Source organism: Cucurbita maxima, unplaced genomic scaffold (genome assembly GCF_002738345.1).
Source record: "Cucurbita maxima cultivar Rimu unplaced genomic scaffold, Cmax_1.0 Cma_Scf00137, whole genome shotgun sequence".
Classification (NCBI taxonomy): Eukaryota; Viridiplantae; Streptophyta; class Magnoliopsida; order Cucurbitales; family Cucurbitaceae; genus Cucurbita; species Cucurbita maxima.
In genome coordinates this window covers 80,038-96,981 of record NW_019272153.1, presented here as the reverse complement: position 1 = coordinate 96,981, position 16,944 = coordinate 80,038, and the positions used below count along the sequence as shown (strand labels likewise).

The 16,944-nt window shown below is 34.4% G+C and overlaps 1 non-coding gene across 1 annotated transcript; it reads left to right on the top strand.

Moving 5' to 3' along the window:
- Positions 1-15,021: 15,021 nt before the first annotated feature.
- TRNAQ-UUG lies at positions 15,022-15,094 on the top strand. Its single transcript has one exon. It is a non-coding gene; the product is annotated as a tRNA-Gln (tRNA).
- The last annotated feature ends 1,850 nt before the right edge of the window (positions 15,095-16,944 follow it).

The window sequence follows — 16,944 nt, the reverse complement described above, 5'->3', positions numbered from 1 at the left end:
GCTCTCATCATTACCAGTAAAAATTAGATCATCAACATTATAGACTAACAATCAAAATTTTATCTCTATCTCTTGTTTGTATGAATGAAGTATGGTTACAATTGCACCTCTCAAATCTTTCTTCAACAAAATGTGCTTCAATTCAACTAAATCATGCACGTAGGGCTTGTTTAAGGCCATATAATGTCTTCTTCAATTTATATACCTTGTATTCTTGACATTTTTTCTCATAACCTTGTGGTTGCTGATACACGTTCCAACTATTTCGAGCTGCTAAAGCAATTATCATTCAAATACTATCCCACCTAAGCAATAAAATCAATTCTAGAGTAGGCCACATAGATGCAACCTAGGCAATGATACCAAATTGATTAGGCAACCCTAATCCTCAACCCAACAATCCAAGTTTAGTTGAACAAAAAAACCCTTGAATCAAAGAAATTAACAAATTCGTCCAAGCTTTTATTTTTGTATTTTTGTATTTTTTTTTTTTTTTTTTAGGTTTTTGTCTTCTTGTTAGATATTCATCAACTATTCTCGAGTGGCAAGTCATCTGATCTTTCAGGAGTCATATATGTCATATAGTCATATATTGCATATTTGCCAACTCACATATTGCAACTTGAATCGATAGTAGGGGAAATGGTAAGAGCATAACTAAATTTGTATGCTTACAAGAGTTAAACTGCGTGGCACCAGCGGCCGGGAATAGCTTAGATAAGCTAAATAGGACACAACGTTAATAACTCAATTTTAAAAACTTCAAAGCACAACTATAATAACTCAATTTTCAAGGCTTCAAATCATTCTTCATGACATGACAAGACAAAGAAAAAATTTGATAAAAATTGGAACAAGTTTTGAAAATAAGGACAAAAACTCGTAACACCTAACTGACGTGACAAAGAAAAAATTGATAAAAATTTGAACGAGATTCGAAAACTAAGGACAACAACTCGTAACATATAAAACTGACGACTTGAGACGACCCTCCTTTGTGACCTTAACTAACAACTAGTGATCCCCCAAAAAGGAAAAGTAATATCGAGTGCATCTAAATAAGTAACCTACTTGTAGGCAGTAATCGAATCCTTGGTCGAGCGAGTTGCCACGGATTTTTCTCTAGGTTATAGAAAGTTCAGGTGTAGATTATATGTAACGACCCTAGTTTTCTAGGGACCTAGAGTCACTAGAATATGTATGATGTAACTACCTTATGCGAAAATATTTTTTACATTATGTTTTTGTATCGAAGGTACCAGAGAATGATTAAGACTATATAACAATGTTAGGAATCACGAACCTCCATAATTATATGACATTGTCCACTTTTGTTGAAGGGTTAAATTTTTCCACATACTAAAATGGAATGATTCACTACCATTGCTAAAAAGAGAGCTTGAACCTCCCCAACCTTATCGTTAACAATCATACGCTCTAACCAACTGAACTATTCCAACAAATTATAAGTATTAGCCTAGATAGCTACTTTGGCTCCTTACATGTCGTCGTCTACCTCACGGTTTTAAAATGCGTCTAATAGTGAGAGATTTCCACATGCTTATAAGAAATGTTTCATCCCCTATCCAGCCGATGTGGGATTTCACAATCCACCCCATTGTGTTCCCAACAACCTCGTTGGCACACCACCCGATGACCAGCTCTAATATATTTTGTTACAAACCAAGCACACCTCTATTAGATATTGAAGGTTTTGCCCTTGGAAGACCTTCCATGTACCATGATCACTCTATTTATAGAGTCATGTTTGCATGTTCATGCAAATTTGAGATCACCAAATTTTGACACTCAAAATTCCACTCAAATGTTTGGGATTATGTGGCAAGCATGCAAGTTTGACTTCACCAAATTTTTTACACTCAAAATTCCACTAAAATTTGTGGGGTTTATTTGGCAAGCATGCAAGTTTGGTTAAACCAAATTTTGACACCTCAAAATTTCACTAACTCAAACATGGATTTTTTTCATTAAATTAAGTCAAATTTTTATTCAACAATTAATTTGAATTATTAATTTCAAATTAAAGTAATATTAAATGATTAATTAAACTATTTAATTAATATTTAATATTAATTCAAATGTCAATCCCAATCAATTCCGACACATATTTGATTAAGATATTTAAATCTTATTTAAATATCTCAGATTCTCTCTTTTTGTTTAATTCGTAAATAAAACAAAAATGTGGTTAAATATATCGAATATATATAGTGCATATTCCCTAATTTGAATTCGAACACTTTGAACTCACTCGTCACACTGTTCTATGGTTTAGTCTGATATGAGCTAACAGAGAGACCTAATGGACCTATAGATCATGAGCTCCAACGATCCAAGATTAACCGGTTTAACTCATTAACCTTGTTAACTAACATTCGTTAACTACTAGGACACTCCACTATAGCCTAGTAGTTGCAGTCCCCTCACTATAGATATATTTCTGTCCATTTGATATAACCATGATTAGTAAGTTGATCCTTCACAGGTTGTTCGTAACTAGAGCTGGGTCAATTTACCATTTTACCCCTGAAGTTACTTCTTGTTCCTTATGTCTCACTGATCCTCTAATGAACAATTTGTTTGTGGTTTAACAAGTAAACTGAATCCCTCTCATGCCAATGAGAGGGTGGGGCCCCTTGTTCAAGACCTAGAGTCAGTGCTTAAGGGAACTACCTCTCTTCTATCCTTAAAAGTGGGTAGGAGTGAATTCCATCTTGCACCCCACGTCTCCAGCCATTCACCCAATCTTACCCCTGAAATGGGAGGCCTATTGAGTCGGCGAACTTGAGCCACTTTCACCTATGCAAATCTAAGGATAATTCCGAATAAACAGGAGTTCATGGTTAGCTCAGGATTAAAATCGAGTTACCTAGGTCATCGAATGAAAAGAAAATCAGTCTCAGCAGTAAGCGACATTATAAAGTGAGAGTGATTTTCTTCATGGTCCGATCTTATGCAATACTCATTGTAAAGGACGCCCCCACTCACATGTCTCCACATGTACAATTTAGTGATCACATTGTTTATGTCATATACAAAAGTGGGCCGCATCCATATTGTCCCTATGATAAGGTACTCAGCCTTATCCCTGTACTATAGATCATTTTGACTATATACTTGAACTTGATCCACTCTTATGTCTCTACATATAGTTCAAGTAATCATACTATAATTAGATTGTTCTTAGTTTATTTGATTTAGATTAATAATCGTAAAGTTCATTTTATTCAATAACAATCTTTACTGAATAAACAACAATAATAACTTTATTGAAAATAGAATATGTTTTTGTTTACAAACTATGAGTTTTAGGACATAAAACCCAACAAGAGTCTTAACCTACGTTCATGGCTTCATGAGTTCCAAGCGACGTAGTCTTAACCCGCATCTAAAGGCTTGCCCTCCGATACCGTCCGCTAACCTATGCCCAAGGCTTCATGCATTCCAAGCGGCATAATCTGAAAACCAACATCCAAGCTTTGCTTCATTTTTTTTGGGTGTTACACCTTCTTACCTCGATCGACGACCAACAAACAACTAAAAAAGAAATGTAAAAATTTAAAATAAACAGACGACTGGATTCCTTAGGATGACACCCTCTGTGACCTCATAGTTCTCGAGCAGCGCTTCTTATCTTGACCAATAGTCAACAAACAGTTTAAAACTAAATGTAGAAATCCAAATTAAACAGACACGACTAGATGCCTTGGGACGATCCCCGCTGTTACTGCATAGTTCTCGAGCAATGCTTCTACAACACATGTTCATCGACAGCTCGATTCACATGAGTTACCACTAACATAGATATTTTGCTTTGAAACTCGATCATACAAAAAAAAAAAAAATCATACATGACAAGTAAAACATGTGAATCAAGTATATTTTACAACACAAAATATCAAAGTAAGTTTTCAACAACAAAAGCACATGTACTTAAAATAGACTCAGAAAAGGGTTCCTTGTTGCCTCGAGCCTGCTGGTCTCATCCTCGATTGGCCCGCAACTTCTTATTTGGCCAAAAAAGTTAAAATAATCTTGATAAGTAATTAGTTTACTTAATAAATAGCTAACTTGTCATTAACAAGTTTATTACTTATCATTCTAGTTGTTCTTAAGTTTTATTCTCAGTTAATTCCTAGTTTCTTTTACTTAGATCATTTGTAAGTTAGTAAGATATTTCAACTACCTCTCCTTAGGTTACTTCTATATGGTTATTTAGAATTTCTTTAGCAGCATGTAACATCATATATACCAAAGGATAGACTACAATACTCATATTTTAACTCTTCCGATAATTTGTTTTGCGATAAATGGAAATGCAGCAAAAATGAGAATCAATATTTGGTTTACCATGGTTAGAAGAAATATCTCTCTGAAAGCACAAAATATTATGGACAAGGTCAACTAAATTGACAAGCATTGAAAGACCTTGATAGCATTTCCGACGCTTGCCTATTGTGTATGTATGTTACGTGACAAAATTTAGTGCATCTAGAGATATTTTTGCCCGCCATAATCTAGCTTTGAAGCCCCAAAGCCCCCGATCTCCCTTATATTTATTCTTCCCCATTTGCGTCCCTACTCCTTCATTGGCACCCTCTTTCTTCCATTTTTTGTGTTTTTCTGGCCGTGAATGGCTATCCATTTTTAGTGTTTGAGGGAATTTGCAACTTTTTGGGTTTTCTCTCTTTTTAAATATATTTTTGTTTCCTGTTATCAGTTTAGGTTCATTTTTATGGTGTTACTATAACACGTGTGGAAGCAATTTGGATCTTAGGCACTCTAAGTACATCAATTATAGTAAATTAGCTAGCATGTTCAAAAGCATTGAAACTTAATGAGTTTGAATACTGACCTTTTGTAGTTCAAATTCATTTTTCCAAATGATTGGTTTCGAACCACCACTAGTGTCTTTCCTACTATTCTCCGACCTTAGAACAGGATTGTGGAATCCGGTGAGTGATGAAACTTGATAGAAATTTAGTATAAGTAAAGAGAGAGTTTTGAGAGATTTTTTCAAAGTTTTTGAAGAAGAATTTCCATGTACATTGATCACTCTATTTATAGAGTCATATTTGCATGTTCATGCAAATTTGAGATTACCAAATTTTGGCACTCAAAATTCCACTCTAATTTGTGAGATTATGTGGCAAGCATGCAAGTTTGGTTAAACCATATATTGACCCTCAATATTCCATTAACTCAAACATGGATTTTTTCATTAGGTGGAGTGAACATTTTGACTTTCTTTATTTTAATTCAACAATTAATTTCAAATCAAAATAATATTAAATGATTAATTAAACAATTTAATTAATATTTAACATTAAATAAAATGTCAATTCCAATTAATTCCAACACATATTGATTATCTATCACTATTCATAATTAAAATATTTAAATCTTATTTAAATATCTCCAATTCTCTCTTTTTGTTCAATTCATAACTAAAAAAAATGAGGTTAAATATATCGTATATATTTAGCGTGTATTCCCTAATTCTAATTCGAAACCTTCGAACTCACTCGTCACACTATTCTAAGGTTTAGTTCGATATGAGCTAGTAGAGGGACCTAATGAACCTACATCTCATGGGCTCCAACGATCCGAGATTAACCGGCTAAACTCATTAACCTTGTTAACGAACATTCGTTCACTATTGGGACACTTCATTGTAGCCTAGTTGTTGCACTCCCCTCACTATAGATATATTTCTGTCCATTTGATATAACCATAATTAGTAAGTCGATCCTTCACAGGTTGATCGTAACTAAAGCTGAGTCAATTTACAGTTTTACCCCTAAAGTTACTTTTTGTTCCTTAAGTCCCACGGATCCTCTAATGAACAATTGGTTTGTGGTTCAACCACCAAACCGAATCCCTCTCGGGCCAATGAGAGGGTGCGGCTCCTTGTTCAAGACTTGGAGTCAGTACTTAAGGGAACAACCTCTCTACTATACCTAAAAGTGGGTAGGAGTGAATTCCATCATACACCCTATGTTCTCAACTATTCACCCAAACTTACCCTTAAAATGGGAGGCTTATTGAGTCGACGAACTCGGGCCACTCTCACCCATGCAAATCTAAGGATAATTTCGAATAAATAGGAGTTCATAGTTAGCTCAGGATTAAGATCGAGTTACCTAGGTCATAAATGAAAAAATCAGTCTCAATAGTAAACGACATTAGAAAGTGAGAAAGGTTTTCTTCATGGTCCGATCTTATGCAATACTCATTGCATAGGACGCTCCCACTCACATGTCTCCAGATGTACAATTTAGTGATCACATTGTTTATATCATATACAAAAGTGGGTCGCATCCATAGTGTCCCCAAAATAAGGTACTCAGCCTTATGCCGGTACTATAAACCATTTTGACTATATACTTGAACTTGATTCACTCTTGTGTCTCTACATATAGTTCAAGTAATCATACTATAGCCAGAGTTTTCTTAGTTTATTGGATTTAGATTAATGATCGTAACATTCATTTTATTCAATAGCAATCTTTACTAAATAAACATCAATAATAACTTTATTGAAAACATAATATGTTTTTGTTTACAAACTATGAGTTTTAGAACATAAAACAACACATTTGGGGTATGCCCAAATAAAAAATAAGCTTCAATTTAGGTTTAACACTCAGAGAGCAATATAGGTACTGTCAATATACTTCAAACACCTTAAAAGGGAAACCTAAAATCAATTCGGCTCAAAGTTGCATTTACATTTTATTTCAACGACCCGAAGCTACCCCTAAAAATTACTAAAACATTATAACTCAATTCAAGGGTTTTGATCCAATAGAAAAGGTTGGACCATAATATTACCTATGAAATCTAATCGAGAATGCTTGATTAAGACTAAGTAACAACGTTAGAAAACTCAAAGATACCCTGAAAATGAACTAAAAAAATATAATTCACTGAAAATTATTAAAACATTATAACTCAATTCAAGGGTTTTGATTCAATAGAAAATGATGGATAATCTTACCCATGAAATCTCATCAAGAATGCTTGATGATTAGAAATCACGAACCTCCATAATAGTATAATATTGTCCATGTTCAAAAATAAGTTCTAATTGTTTTACTTTTGGTTCTGTAAAAGGCAACACACCCTAGACATCACACCAATGAAAATAGTAATTCTTACGTATAACAATAAGCATTTAGGATGGCCTATTGGCTTGTTGGATTCATTCCCCTTTCCACACCCTATTGGCTTGTTGAGTGGGCATCATTGTATTGTCTGAAATGATTCTCACATAGGCTTGTAGTGGGATTTATTTGAGTTATTGGTGCTACTGAAGGTGCGCAGCCTAAGGTAGCACAACTTAAGGTGCGTCCGCCCTAGTCACTAAACCTTCACGAGGTGGGCTATCTTCACCTCCACCTTTTCCTCTACCTCTAATACAGGGTAATCTCCTTCCTCGTCGTTCTTTTTAGTGTCCTTTATGTGGCATGATGCTAAAACCAATATATAATTTCTAAAGTCTATATCTCTCTAACATAAATTGCATCATATCACGTATAATCACAACATATAATTTAGTAAACATGACATATTCATAAAAGTACAACTAGGTAGAACATAATGCTTCCATAAATCATATAGTTAGAGCTTCACATATTTGATACTAAATTACATTCAATATTAGTAAACAAAAAAAAGTACATGCAAATTAAAGACATTTCTTTATCTTATCTTATACCAGACATACCTGTTGGTGCTAGGACATCGATGGTGAAATCATGGAACGTGGCAAGCCTATCTTGTAGGCAAGTCTACCGAATCTATAACCTAGAGCTCTGATACCAACGATAACGACCCTAGATTTCTATTAGCCTAAAGTTGCCACCGTCATCATATCCTATGCTCTTATACGAAATTAAGCATTTAAACTTCATCTTAAAATAGTGTCATGGACTTACTCATTTGAAAGCATCTTTAAAACAACATAAAGAAATAGTAACTAAAACCATTAAAACATCAAAGAAAAAATGCCCTATACTAACCTATGCCTAAGAAAATTAAATACAACTATTCTATGCACGTGTCATTATCTCTATTTGTGATGTCCTCGTCAATTGTATAGGGGTTTCTAGCCCTTACCTAAAATAGAAGTAGCACAAGGCTTGGTCTCATAAAATATCATTTCATGCACGCCGTTGGTATACCATGGAGGGAAGGGAGTGCACATAGTATTGTGGTGTATACAATATCGTATCATAACATCATTGTTAACATAAATGTCTTAAGGTACGTGTCCGTACTAATCATGAAGGGGTTACAACAAGTCATAACATAATAAGCAAATATAACAATCAAAAGGTGTCCGTACTAATCATGACGGGGTTACAACAAGTCATAACATAATAAGCAAATATAACAATCAAAAGGTATGACACTTGTAACCATCATGTCACTAGGCATGCGCCGCTGCTGAGCTCACAATTAATCAAACAAGTCACCTCTAATTTACCTTCAATTCATGGTAAGCTTATTCCCAAAGGAGGGTTTGAACCTTCGACCTTGTGGTTATCAGCCACACACTCTAACTAACTGTGCTATTCCAGGTAATTATTTGTAATAATTCAAGCCCACCACACCCTTATAAGGAATGTTTCATCTCCTCTCCAACCAATGTTGAATCTCACAATCCACTCTCCTTGGGGGCCAGCGTCTTCGCTAGCACACCACTTTGTGACTAACTTTGATAGCTTTTGTAATAGCCGATGACTAACTTTGATAGCTTTTGTAATAGCCGATGACTAACTTTGATAGCTTTTGTAATAGTCGATGACTAACTTTGATAGCTTTTGTAATAGCCGAAACCCACCGCTAACAAATATTGTCCATTTTTGCCCATTACTTATCGTCATCAGTCTCACAATTCTAAAACGAGTCTATTAGGGAGAGATTTCCACACTCTTCTAAGGAATGCTTCGTTCCCATTTCCAGCCACTAAAAAATATTGTCCATTGTTGCCCATAACAAATCGTCGTCAGAATCACAGTTCTACAACACGCTACTAGAGAGACGTTTACAAACACTCATAAGTTATTCTTCATTCTCTTCTCAAACCGATGCGGGATCAGAGGGCGTGGGTTCAAATCCCACGTCTGACTACTCAAATAAAGGTAAAATAAAAATACAATTATCACGACATGATTTTCCAAGATCTAAGAAATTTAGTGTTCTTCAAGTTTACCCTTACGCCCGAATCTCAAGGACACTGTGATTTTCTGTACCGCTTGGGTGCATAAAAAATGTGAGTTGTGAGCCTCCAACAATATCTCATTCCTTAATTCCTCAATTGTTGGAATATATAGGCGTCCTTGACATAACCCTTCAAAGAAACTGTCTACTCGACCTACTATTAACTACCTCATAATATATATATATATTTGGTATGTTTTGGTCTTCTTGTAAGATATTCGCCAACTAATCTCGAGTTGCAAGTCATCTGATCTTCCAGGAGTCATATATTACATATTCGTCAACTCAACTATTGCAATTTGAATCGATAGTAGGGGAAATGGTAAGAGCATAACTAAATGACCTCATTTCTGGTATGCTTAGAAGGGTTAAACAATGGTCGGGAATTGCTTAGATAAGCTAAATAGGGCACAACTGTAATAACTCAATTTTAAAGACTTCAAAGCACAACTATAATAACTCAATTTTCAAGACTTCAAATCCATTATTCATGACACGTCTTGACAAAGAAAAAATTTCATAAAAATTGGAACAAGATTCGAAAATAAGGACAACAACTCGTAACACATAGAACTGACGTGACAAAGAATAAATTTGATAAAAATTGGAACGAGATTCGAAAACTATGGACAACAACTCGTACACATAGAACTGATGGCTCAAGACGACCCTCCTCTGTGACCTTAACTAACAGTTAGTGATCACCCAAAAAGGAAAAGTAATATCTAGTGCAACTAAATAAGTAACCTACTTGTAGGCGGTAATCGAATCCTTGATCGAGCGAGTTGCCACGGGTTTTTTTCTAGGTTATAGAAAGTTCAGGTGTAGATTATATGTAACGACCCTAGTTTTCTAGGGACTTAGAGTCACTAGAATATGCATGATGTAACTACTTTATGCGAAAATATTTTTTACATTATGTTTTTGTATTGAAGCTACCCCTAAAAAGAACCCAATATTATTATCAAGAATGCTAGATTAAGACTATGTAACAATGTTAGGAATCACGAACCTACATAATTATATGACATTGTTCACTTTGGTTGGAGGGTTAAATTTTTCCACATACTAAAATGGAATGATTCATTCCCATTGCTAAAAAGAGAGATGAACCTCCGACCTTATGGTTAACAATCATCGCTCTAACCAACTGAACTATTCCAACAAATTATGAGTATTAGCCTAGATATTGTCTACTTTGACTCATTACATATCGTCGTCAACCTCATGGTTTTAAAACACGTCTAATAGTAAGAGATTTCCTCATGGTTTCTATTTTAGCTTTGTTGAGAGCTAAACTTTCTTTGCAAATTCTTGTGTTTAGAACTTGCATGTAGAGTCATTCAAGTGGTATTGATCAAACTTCTTGTGGAGTGATTCGAATCACGAGTTTAGAAATGAGTTTTCTTTACTCTTGATCTTGATCATCAAGGTAATCTGTTCCATACTTTTCCTTGGGTTGATTTTCCATATCAACACCACCCAATGACTAGCTCTAATACAATTTGTTACAAACCAAGTCTACCTCTATCAGATATTGTCTACTTTGGCTAATTACGTATCACCATAAGCCTCACAATTTTAAAATATGTCTAGTAGGAAGAGATATCCACAACCTTATAGTTAATGTTTGGTTCCCATCTCCAATGGCTAGCAGATATTGTTTGTTTTGGCCTGTTACATGTCGTCGTAAGTTAAAAAGTTTTAAAGCGCGTCTTTTAGGGAGAGGTCTCCACACCCTTATAAGGAATGCTTCATTTCAACCAATGTTAAGTCTCATAATAAATAGTTAGGATGGCTAAGTGGTTGAAGGTGTTAGGACGTAGTTTTGGTCCTTGTGAGAGGGTGTGAGTTGAAATTGAAAGTTTGACAACTTAAAAAGGTTTTCTTTTATAAAGAAATTTCTACCCCCAAAGATGTGGATTTTTGACAACTTAGTAAGGTTTTCTTTTATAAAGTGCTATTTTTTTTATTAAATTGATTCAAAATTTCAACTCAAAAGAGGTTTTCCACTATTAGTAGAATGTGCGACCTTGTTGTTAAAGGCCGCACGCTCTAACCTACTGAGTTATTACAGCTAAGAGTTGTTCCAACTAATCATTTGTAATAGATCAAGGCCACCATTAGTAAATATATTCAGCCTTGGCTCGTTACGTATTATTGTCCCCCTCTCCAACCTACGTTCAATCTCACAATCCATCTGCTAACAAATATTGTCCGATTTTGTCCATTACATATCACTATCAACCGAACAATTCTAAAACGAGTCTACTAGGGAGAGGTTTCTACATCCTTATAAGGAATGTTTCATTCCCCTTTCCAAAGTCTAAAAAATATTGTCCATTATTTCCCATTATATCGCGGTTAGAATCACAATTTTGAATCACGTGTACTAGAGAGATATTTAAAGACTCTTATAAGTTATACTTCATTCCCCTCTCCAACCAATGCGGGATCGAGGGTGTGAGTTCAGATCTCACTTCTGACAACTCAAATAAAGGTAAAATAAAAATACAATAGCTTATCATTATTGAAATCAATTGAACACATTAGAGATTTAAAATGGCCACGACATGATTTTTCAAGCTTCTACAAAAGTTAGTATTATTCAAGTTTACTCTTACGCTCGAATCTCAAGGACACTCTGATTTTTTGTACTACCTAAGTGCATAGCAAATGATGAGTTGTGAGCCTTTGTCAATATCTCGTTCCTTAATTCCCCCACTGCTGGAATACATAGCCTCCTTAATTCCTTCATTACTGGAATACATTGGCGTCCTTGACATAACTGTCCTTCATCTTAGGATTTAGAGAAACTGCCCACTAGGTCCTCTATTCACGGACTCATAATGACCTATATTAAAAACAATCAGCTTCGGAAAGGTAAAAAACGTAAAGGTTGGTGTTAAAAATGTCAAATCGAGCCAAATATGTCATTTTTTAGCCTAGAATTCTTTGGAACTCTTACAGTGCAATGTCCAGTTTACTGCTTCTGGCCAAAAATTCTTCTGCTTCTGGTAAAAAACGTGCAATGTCCAGTTTACTGCTTCTGGCCAAAAATTCTTTGGAACTTGCTTCTCTGATAATATACTTATAATCATGTTCATGATTGTTCTGTTCTTGCGCTCATCTAGACTCGCTATAAGTTTTCTACTGATACCATTAGTTTTGCAAAAACTATTGAACTCGTGAGAGGTGTACTCTCCACCCCTATCTATGGGTAGACAACGAATAAAATCTCCAATCTCTTTATCAACAAGATTTTTTTCAGCAAGAAAATATATTCACACATTGCGACGATAATCATCAATAAAACTTATAAAAGACCTCTTATTACTGTTGGAAATAAGTTTGATGGATCCACAGACGTCTGCATGTACCAGTTACAGCCTTTGTTTTGTTCTCCATAAACTTCTCTTTGGAAATGCATCCCTATGTTGCTTCCCCACCATGCAATCCATGCATATTTTAGACGATGTTTTCAACTGGGGTAACTCTCTAACCATTTGTTTATGTTGCAATGTTCTCAAACCTTTGAAACATAGATGCCCATATCTGCGGTGCCAAATATGAGTGTTGTCTTCTATAATTGTTTGGAAGCAAGTGGAGGTTTGCAGTCTTACAAGTAATATGAACATTTTATTTGCAGACATTGTTGTTTGCAGAATAAGTCCCTTCTTGGGAAGATATATTTTGCATCTCCATGCTGTATCAAAATAGATACCCCTTTTTGTTGCAATTGTCCAAGACTTAATAGATTATTTTTAAACTTGGGTATATAAAAACCATGAGTGATTACCTTGACGCCAACAACTTGCAATCTAATGTTATCTTTTCCTAACACCGCCATCTTGAAATTATTTCCAAGCTTCACAGATTGTCGGAACTCCTTGTCAAAATCTGAGAACCATTCCTTGTTTGAACACATATGATTGCTACACCCCGAATCAAGGAACCAAACATCTTCCCTCCTAATTTGATTGAGCTCAACATAGGATATCAACAACATTTCTCTTTATCCCCAAGTTCATTATAATTTGCTTCTTTTTCCAATTGAGGACACTCGTATCTAAAGTGTTCTAACTGATGACATTTATAACACTCAACTGTACTTTTGTTGAATGAATGTCTACCTCTTCCTCTTCCTCTACCTCTTCCTCGAAAACTTTCACGAGCTCGATCACCTCCTCTTCCACCGAATCTATAATCGTATGTCACCTTTAGTTCTTGTTCATCACTTACTCATTCATCGACTGTTAAAGTGTCTAAGTTATTAGACTCTTCAATAAAACATATAACATAGTCAAATCTTGATGTGATTGATCTCAAGATTTTTTCAATAATCACTGTTTGTTTCATGTTTCGCCATGAATTTTCATCTTGTTTACAATGGTGAGACTTCAAGCAAAATATGCACAAACACTCTCGCCTTCTTTCATCGGTAAGACTTCAAACTTTTTTGTAAGAGCTTAGAGTTGTGCTCTTTTGACTCTTGTGGAACCCTGATACTTCTACTTCATAGAGTCCCAAATTTGTTTTGCAGCATCTCTATTAAGATCGTTCCCATAGTAGTTCGATCAATGGCTTAGAACAAAATAATTCTTGACCTTCAAGTCTTTCAGCTTAGGGTATGCAATTGTGTTTGTTGTGCTTCGATAATCTCTTCTCCTTTGGCTACGACAGGGATTCCGGTCTCCACTAAGGACCAGTATTCCTTTCAACGAAGAAAGTTTTCATAAGCATAGACCAATGATCATAGTGGCCATCAAACTTAGGAATTGTTGGTAAAACGAAATTGGTTTCAGCTGCCATATTTTGAATCTCTTTCAACTCACTATTTAAGAAAAAAGGCTGCAGTTTCTTCTTCTCACAATTAGGCCTTGCATTGTAGCTCTGATACCAAATGTTGTATACACACAACTAAAACTTTGAAATCAATTGTGTTATCAAACAAATCAACTTGGTTGACTTTTATAGTCTTACAAACTAACAAATTTAGGAATGATAAAATTAGCCGACTCAAAAAATAAGAAATTCAAACCCCCACTAATAAATTAATTTAGTTGTCCTCACATTCCTACAAATGTACATCCTAATTAAATGGTAGCTATTTCAACCCTAGAGAAAAGGTCTAGTATGACCATCTTTAATAATCTACGTCTTGACAATCTATATTTTATTTACATGTGCTTAGAATGCGAAATGAGATTCTCAACCTAACTCACATTAGAGAATAACTTTGGTTGTTTTTTCTTTTCTCACTATTAACTTTGTATTTATTAGAGATTGTATTAACAAGTTGAGAATGACCACACTAAGTAACTGTTTGGATCTAAATAGTCATTGATATATTAATAAGTAGCACATGGATTTCATTATTGTCTTCTTTTTATTAAAATAGGGTAAACACAAATAATTTGATTTTTTTACTTCCAAATGTTACCTAGAATATTCAAATAAACTGTTAAAAAATATGGATGGGGAAAAACTTATTAAATAAGTATCTTTTTCTAACGTTAAATTTGTTTCAAAATAACCTTTTTGTGAACTCTATTAAAGTAAGATGAAAATTAGTGAAGAAGAATGGTTGAATAATTATACAAATGTTCTAATAAATTAATTGATTTTATTGGGCTGAAACCCTATCAAATACAAAACTAAAAACAAAGACGAATCATTTTCAAAATTTAGAGATCTATAAGAAACAAATAAGATACTATTATTCTTTTTAAAGTTCATAGATTTATGACGAACAAATCTTGAAAAATTTGTGGTCCCATGGTCTAGTGGTTAGGACATTGGACTTTGAATCCAAGTAACCCGAGTTCAAATCTCGGTGGGACCTTTGCTATATTTCTCTACTCAAAAGTAAACGTCACATGCATAATAGATATAAAATTAAAACTTTATGATACTAGACATAAAACTCAACTTTACATTTATTAAAGAGATTGATTTTAATGTGTTAGAAACTCTATTAGATATATATAAAGTATTTATGTAATATAAAACTCAACTTTACCTTTATTAAAGTAATTGATTTTAATGTGTTGAAACTCTATTAGATATATATAAAGTAATTAACTTGACATATTATATATTGTTTAGATTGTTTAGAGATGATATAAAGTTGAAAGTGTATAAAAATATTATCTATTTTTTCAATTTTAGAAATTTATAAGACACAAATTTTATGAAGGTCTATGGTCCCATGGTCTTTCGATACAAAAATGAATTTGATCCTTACTCCCAAATTTTAAACGAAAATAATTTTCTTCAATTGGACTTACTAAGTCTTGTTTGAAGGTGTTAATATAACACATGCGAAAGCAATTTGGATCTTAGGCACTTTAATAGTAAATAACTTGCATGTTCATAAGTATTAAAACTTAATGAGTTTGAATACTAACCTTTTCTAGTTTAAATTCCTCTTTCCTCACGAACCGGTTTCGAACCACCACTAGTGTCTTCTCCACTATTCTCCGGCCTTAGAACGGGATTGTGGAATCCGGTGAACGACTTAAACTTGGGAGGAATTTTGTATATATGAAAAGAGTGTTTGTGAGAGGTTATTCTCAAGGTTTTTCACCAACAAGAAGACCTTTCATGTATTATGATCACTCTATTTATAGAGTCATGTTTGCGTGTTCATGCAAATTTGAGATCACCAAATTTTTACACTCAAAATTTCACTCAAATGTTTTGGATTATGTGGGAAACATGCATGCTTGAGTTAACCAAATTTGGACACTCAAAATTCCACTCAAATTTGTGGAGTTTATTTGGCAAGCATGCAAGTTTGGTTAAACCAAATTTTGACATCTCAAAATTTCACTAACATGGATTTTTCCAATCCCAAAGTAATATTAAATTTGAATGATTAAACTATTTAATGAATATTGAATATTAATTCAAATGTCAATCCCAATTAATTTTAACCCATATTTGATTAAGATATTTAAATCTTATATAAATATCTCAGATTCTCTCTTTTTGTTTAATTCGTAAATAAATAAAAAAGCGGTTAAATATATCGTATATATGTAGCGCATTCTCCCTAATTTGAATTCCAACACTTCGAACTCACTCGTCACACTGTTCTATGGTTTAGTCCGATATGAGCTAGCAGAGGGACCTAATGGATCTATAGATCATGGGCTCTAATGATCCAAGATTAACTGGTTAAACTCATTAACCTTGTTAACCAACATTCGTTAACTACTAAGACATTTCACTATAGCCTAGTAGTTGCACTCCCCTCACTAGAGCTGAGTCAATTTACCATTTTACCCCTGCAGTTACTTCTTGTTTCTTATGTCTCATTGATCCTCTAATGAACAATTGGTTTGTTGTCCAACCACTAAACCGGATCCCTCTCAAGTCAATGAGAGGGTGGGGCCCCTTGTTCAAGACCAGGAGTAAGTACTTAAGGGAACTACCTATCTTCTAACCCTAAAAGTGGGTAGGAGTGAATTCAATCTTGCACCCCACGTCCCTAGCCATTTACCCAGTCTTACTCCTATATGGGAGGCCCATTGAGTCGGCGAACTTGAGCCACTTTCACCCATGCAAATCTAAGGATAATTCCGAATAAACAGGAGTTCATGGTAAGCTCAGGATTAAGATCGAGTTACCTAGGTCATCAAATGAAAAGAAAATCAGTCTCAATAGTAAACGACATTATAAAGTGAGAGT